The sequence below is a fragment of the Pollicipes pollicipes genome, unplaced genomic scaffold, assembly GCF_011947565.3.
Source record: "Pollicipes pollicipes isolate AB1234 unplaced genomic scaffold, Ppol_2.1 Scaffold_6686;HRSCAF=7923_pilon_pilon_pilon, whole genome shotgun sequence".
Lineage (NCBI taxonomy): Eukaryota > Metazoa > Arthropoda > Thecostraca > Pollicipedomorpha > Pollicipedidae > Pollicipes > Pollicipes pollicipes.
This window is the reverse complement of record NW_023596921.1, coordinates 16,546,757-16,552,636: the sequence shown is the minus strand read 5'-3', so window position 1 is coordinate 16,552,636 and position 5,880 is coordinate 16,546,757. Positions and strand designations below refer to the sequence as shown.

Below are 5,880 nucleotides of genomic sequence, written 5' to 3'. Positions count from 1 at the left end.
GCAGGCCTCCCTCGCCGACTGTCTCGCCCGCTTCTCTGCGCGGCTCACTCTTGCGCGCCGTCTGCGGGCCGGAGGCGGCGTCGACCGCCGGTCCCGCGACCTGCTCCGCGACCGGTCGCCGTACTCGTGACTGAACAGCGACACCAGGCTGAGCTCGCCCTCCGCCGGCCGCGTCGCCACCGGCGAACGGTCGCGCAGCAGATCCAGGCCCGGCCCCTCCAGCAGCGCGTCGAGGAAGTCCGGCGACGCGGCGGACCGTCGCCGGCGTCCTCGGCCCTCCGTAGGCGACCGCGCCCGGGCCGGGGCGCCGTCAGCCGGCGCCCGGGCGTCCGGTCGCCGCAGCGCCCGCATGAGCAGCGCGTGTGGGCTGACGTCCCGGCCGCCGGCGCCGGGCCGGCGGTGACCGCGCGCCGGCAGCGGGCGCCGCTCGGGCGAGCCGGCCGCCGGCGGGGTGTACGAGCGGCGCAGATAGGAGGGGCGCGCCAGACCCTCCCCCGCGGCGGCGCCGCTCAGAAGACGAGGAGCGGCGACCGTGGCTGCCGCCGGCCGCCGTCCGGCGGCGACGGCGGGCGGCCGCGGCTCGGGGCGACCCCCAACGCCCCGAACAGCCGCTCAGCGGACCGGCTTCGGTGCACCGGCGAGCTAGAGCGCCTCCGGCGGCCGTCACGTGATCTCGCGCGGGCCGGCGGCGAGTCGGACGGACGGGACCTCAGGTGGTCACGTGCCAGCGAGTGGTACGCCTCGGCGTGGTCCTCGTGACGTGACCCGGATAGTCTGCGGGACAGGCGTGTCAGCTGTGACACCAGTGGCGCAAAGACAAGCTATATATATATATATATATATATATATATATATATATATATATATATATAATGTGTGTATATGTATATATCGCATACAAGCGACGAAATACACGTCAAGTGAGAGGAATATGCAATTTGAAAAACTCGAATGATATCAAAAGCGACGTGGGGTCATAGCCATCAACGCGCAATGACTCGGACCTTCAATCAGCAGACCGATCTCGCCGATTCAAACTGCAACCAATAGCCCTGGTTCTCACGAGCCCAATGGCCTACTTTTAATAATCCTTTCGGTGACCTGAATATCAGCGATGACAAGACATATGATGACAGCGTACCATAGATGACGTCAGTGACGATTTCGACAAACTGGCGGTCATTTGTACTTCTAAGTAACAGCCTGCTCGCCAGTGAAACCGCCAAAATTGTGTTGCATCCAGACAGTGATATACAACACGGCGTAGCTGGCCTTAGGTCACTGCACCCCTGTATTGATTAGGATATCAAATAAAACCAGTTTCAACCTCAAAAACCTTCCCTGTGTCATGAGTTACGCCAAAGGTCAGGTCGATCGTGCGGAGCAAGCGAGGTCACATAATCTCTAAAAAAGCGCCAAATTGCACGTGCTGGGGCTAGAGCGACGCCGAGAATTGAGAAAACAAGCCCATAACATTGGAGTGCCTGATATGCGAAAAAACTGATTTTTCGGCATTATGACCCCTTGCGCAGAAAGCAATAGACCTAAATCTGCGTATCTTTAACGCTTTAGACAGGCGACAAAGCAGCTGATCGTTTATCGCGATGAAATCTCTGCCTAGCCGGAAGGATCTGTTTATCAGCGCATAGTACGTACCTGTCTTTCAGTTCGGCTATATCGGTCACGTGATATAGACGCACTTTACGAGCTGGGCTGTGAGACCGATCCCGACCCAGGTCAAGGTCGGAGGGACTGAGCAGCCGACCTGACCTGCCTGCAAACGAACGGAAATGTGGTCACTGATCAGGCCAAACGCGCCCTGTCATAATCAACAGCTGCAAGTGTACAAGGCTTTGGCAGCGAAGTAAGTGCAATTATGTTGTCAAGTAAATATCCTGTAACAATATTACAAAATGGCAGTTTTTGGTAGGTCTATAAAAGGCGATTATGGTTTGCTAACAGGGCATTCAAAAGTCGGAGCGATTCACCAACAGAACAATGTCTAAAACGAGGTTAAAACAATGCTTAGAGTCCACAAAACGGAGAAACGGACACGTTTAGTGGTAAGAAACACCAGTAGCACAAACAGCAAAATGTCAGGGAAGTCCCACTGTAAAACCCTTAGCAAACTTATGTTCAAGCGACTTTATTCCGGGCCAAAACAAAATCTGACTGACCAAAAGGCCGGTTGAAGACCGGTGACACCTGGCGGTCAAGGGAGTAACTGGAGCTTCCGTCCCTCTCCCACTCGGCAGCAGCTGGCTGAAACCGATCGGCCACGTCCCGCCTGCGGTGGAGACGGAGTACGATCATGTCAGTACTGAACGGAAGTCACTTGTCCCCAACCTCACGAACACTCTGCAGCGGAACGGAGACTGCAAACGTGCCTCGTGGTGCGCACCAGGACCGAGCATGTACGGTATCCGCCGGCACTGCCACGCCGCCCGGCTATCCCGTCCGACTAATCATCGGACCGCCCGCGCGACAGTCATCGGGTCAGGCAGGGGCTACATGGCGCACGCTGACTAATGGCTTACGGCGTAGCCCAGCCTTGTGGTCGGGCCGGGCGTGAGATGCGGAAAAGATCCGACCGACTTTTGAGACAAACAAGAACGGTCAAAATACTGTCTGCCGTAGTCCAACAGCAGCTAACATGGTGTCAGTAAACCACAGTCAACCTATATCGGATGAAAACTACGAGCGAAGACCGCAGATGCCACTGGCCCCTCAAGGAGCCAAGCTGGCTTAATAAAGCCACGGAGCGCGAACACCCGACCCAGCCGCCTCGTGAGCTTGATCCAACAAAGCGGCACTCACTCGGAGCGCGACACATGTTTACGAAGCTGTTTGCAAGCAAGAAGCTTGACCCGAAGTCGAGCTTCTTCCTGTGACTCTCCACATGGTGCCTCGGGTTCCACTAGGGCATAACGCTTCCACAGCCGGTGGGACATGCTGCCACTAGAGAAGCGCCAACCTGCAACACACGTCATGCGGAACATGAACACTCTTGAAGAACAGTTTTCTCACAACCCTTGCACTGAATGTTTTCTGGACGGATTTCTGAGAGTGGAGCTGATGTTGAGCAGTGTTGGTTCTGCGAACCCTGACCCCACCATCCAACCGCGTAATGCCAGTTCGACTGAAGACTAGCTTCACGTGCCGCAATGCACGACACGCTCGGTCGGCGCCGCCCACTGACTTAATCCGATGTTCAGCAGCCGCTGCCAGTCGCCGCGGGCCGTCCCGACCACGGGCAAATAGCGAGCACCGAAGCGGCTGGACCCCATCCACCCCGTCTATATTAGATCAAAAGACAGATGCTGTGGTTATCTGAGCTGCGGGCTTGCAACCGAGCGGACGGACGCGGTGTTTTGTATACAGTCCGTCTTTACAAATGCAATCCGACCAGTTTGCATGGATTGCTTTTGGTTCACTTCACGCCACTGGTCTAGATCACTGGAGATGTTAAGTCCAAAACAAAGTCCCCAAAATGTGATCACCCCTGTGCACGTAACTGCTGCCATCAACCACTGGCAGGGGCACTTAAACAAGCAAAGAAAGATGGTAGAAAACAAGCATAAGCCTAAAAATATGGTACCAGCAATTCACAATACAGCCATGCCTGATGGAAGGGGTTCAAAGATTGTTATGTAGACTAGTCCACACCCTTTGCTATGTCACCCACATGTACACCCTGCCCCTGCAGCCTTGCAGGCTTCCATCATCACAGTGCAAGAGATGAAGAGCAGCTGCAACCACCATGGACAACCTTAGACATAAGCACATCAGCTTGGAAGATGACGGCACTATGCTTAAACTACATGTCAACATTAAATCGGGCCTGGAAGTTGCCACTTTGAATGTGCTATTCAGCTTGGTTTTGGCAAACAAATACTAGAAACATATTTTTGAACATTTATGTTGAATGGTTCCAATGTTTGTCATGTTCACATTAAGTTGTGACAGAAACTACATGCTCACACAAATAACCAAGCTGTGCTGTGGATTGGGATCACCTAAATTGCAATCAATATCACCACTGTAATATCAATATCAGGCCATAAACCTTACCTATAATATGTCAAACATTTTTAAAAAGTCAGTGCAAATGATCTGAATGAGTGGATTTTCCAAATCACAGGTCATGCTAAGCAGTGCTTGTTATGTGAGCCCTAACCCCTTCTATCCCATTGTGCAATTCAAGGTAATGGGAGAAATTAGTTATGAAAGCTTAACATGGTGCAAATTTATGCTGCTTACACTTGGATGTTTCAAAACATACAAATATCCATTTTAGTATTTAAACATGTTCTCAATACCAATGCTTAGCTCAACTAGGCAACATTGGTGTGCTGCAACTAATGCTTGCTGGTGCAGAACCCAGGTCTTGTAAGCTTCCCCTGAATCTCAACACTATTGTTTGCATTAAAAACAATGCTTTAACATAATTTCCTAAAAAACCTTTTGTACATTACAGGTCCTTGAAACATTAGATCTACATTCCAAAATTAACACCAATAGTGTGCCAGATTCTTAGCAATCTGATGTACAACCTATGTGGGCCAAAATTGTTGCTTTGATGTCACTCTTATCCTGGACATGCTAACAGGAAAAATACACTTTTAGCAGTCTGAACATACCACAGGTTTTGCTTTATCTGAGGGTAATGTGAAGTCTAGAAAATTGCATTACTTCATAAGACTGTGAACTATGTCACATGCCTTAAATTCAGAAGCTGTCAATGACCAAAAACCCAGCACATGACATTATCTTATCTGCAAAAAATAGTAGTTACAATCTTACAATGACTGTGTTACAGGGCTGCAAAGAAATGACCTATGCATCCAGGCAATACTGAATACCTACAAGGCATACACATCCTCCCTGTCGTAATGGGATCTCTATGTAAGTAAGTATGCAGACATGACTTTTAACGTTACTTTTCTCTCTTAATGTCCGGAATTTGGGGTAATTTGACGCTTCCCCGGTATCATCTCCACAGGCCTCGCACTTCTTCTAAAACAGCGTGCTTAGTTAACCTAGTATAGAATTCATGCAATATTGGTATTTCCAGATAACCAATTAATTTTGGAACACTTCTGATTTGTTCACTAAGATCTACACACCACGTAAGAACACGAAAACACAGCTTTTCTCACACTGACCGCCCGATTTCAGTTCCCACCAACCAACGCGTCCGTTTGCCAGTTGATTGTGAGGATGAAGGAACAAACACTTTCAGCTGATTGTAAAATGACGTCACAAAACAAAAAGGTCACTGCCTGCCTGCCACAAAACCAAAAAGTCACCGCCTGCCAGGGTAACAGGTTTGGTCCGGACCAGGCCGGATGACACGAGACGGAATCAGACGGGATCAGATGAAACTGGACAAATCCTAACGGGATCGGACGCGATCGGGCGGGCCCGAGCGGGACTGGATGGTATCGGACGAACCGGATGGTATCAAATGGCCCCGGAAATGCCGATCCAAAGTAGACTGGATCAGGTGGTATTGGACGTTACTGAATGTAACCGGTAGAACCGGACGGGGTGGAACGGAACGGAGCGGGACCAGACGGAGGCGGACGTAATTGGATGGAGCGTGATGGGCCCGGACGGGTCCAGGCAAAATCGGAAAGGATCAGTCCGAACCGGACGAAGCGACACCGGACTACACGGTGCCGTGCGAGACCTGGTGCGATAAGGCGGGACCATATGGGACTGAACGGGACCGGAAGCGACTGGACGGGGCTGGAAAGGACTGGACAGGACTGGACGGAATCGAAAAGAACCAGACCAAACAAGACGGAGTGGACCAGACGATAGTGGGCGGGATCGGATGGAGCCAGATGCGCCCAGATGAGACCATACAGTACTGGA

At 51.7% G+C, this 5,880-nt stretch overlaps 1 long non-coding RNA gene across 1 annotated transcript; it reads right to left on the bottom strand.

The window, feature by feature from the left end:
- Positions 1–615: 615 nt before the first annotated feature.
- Positions 616–5,194, bottom strand: LOC119108686 (uncharacterized). The gene is made up of 5 exons (XR_005095331.1): positions 5,166–5,194; positions 2,818–2,974; positions 2,178–2,287; positions 1,657–1,774; positions 616–774 (listed from the first exon to the last, which is right to left on the bottom strand). It is a non-coding gene; the product is annotated as an uncharacterized LOC119108686 (long non-coding RNA).
- Between the last annotated feature and the right edge of the window lie 686 nt (positions 5,195–5,880).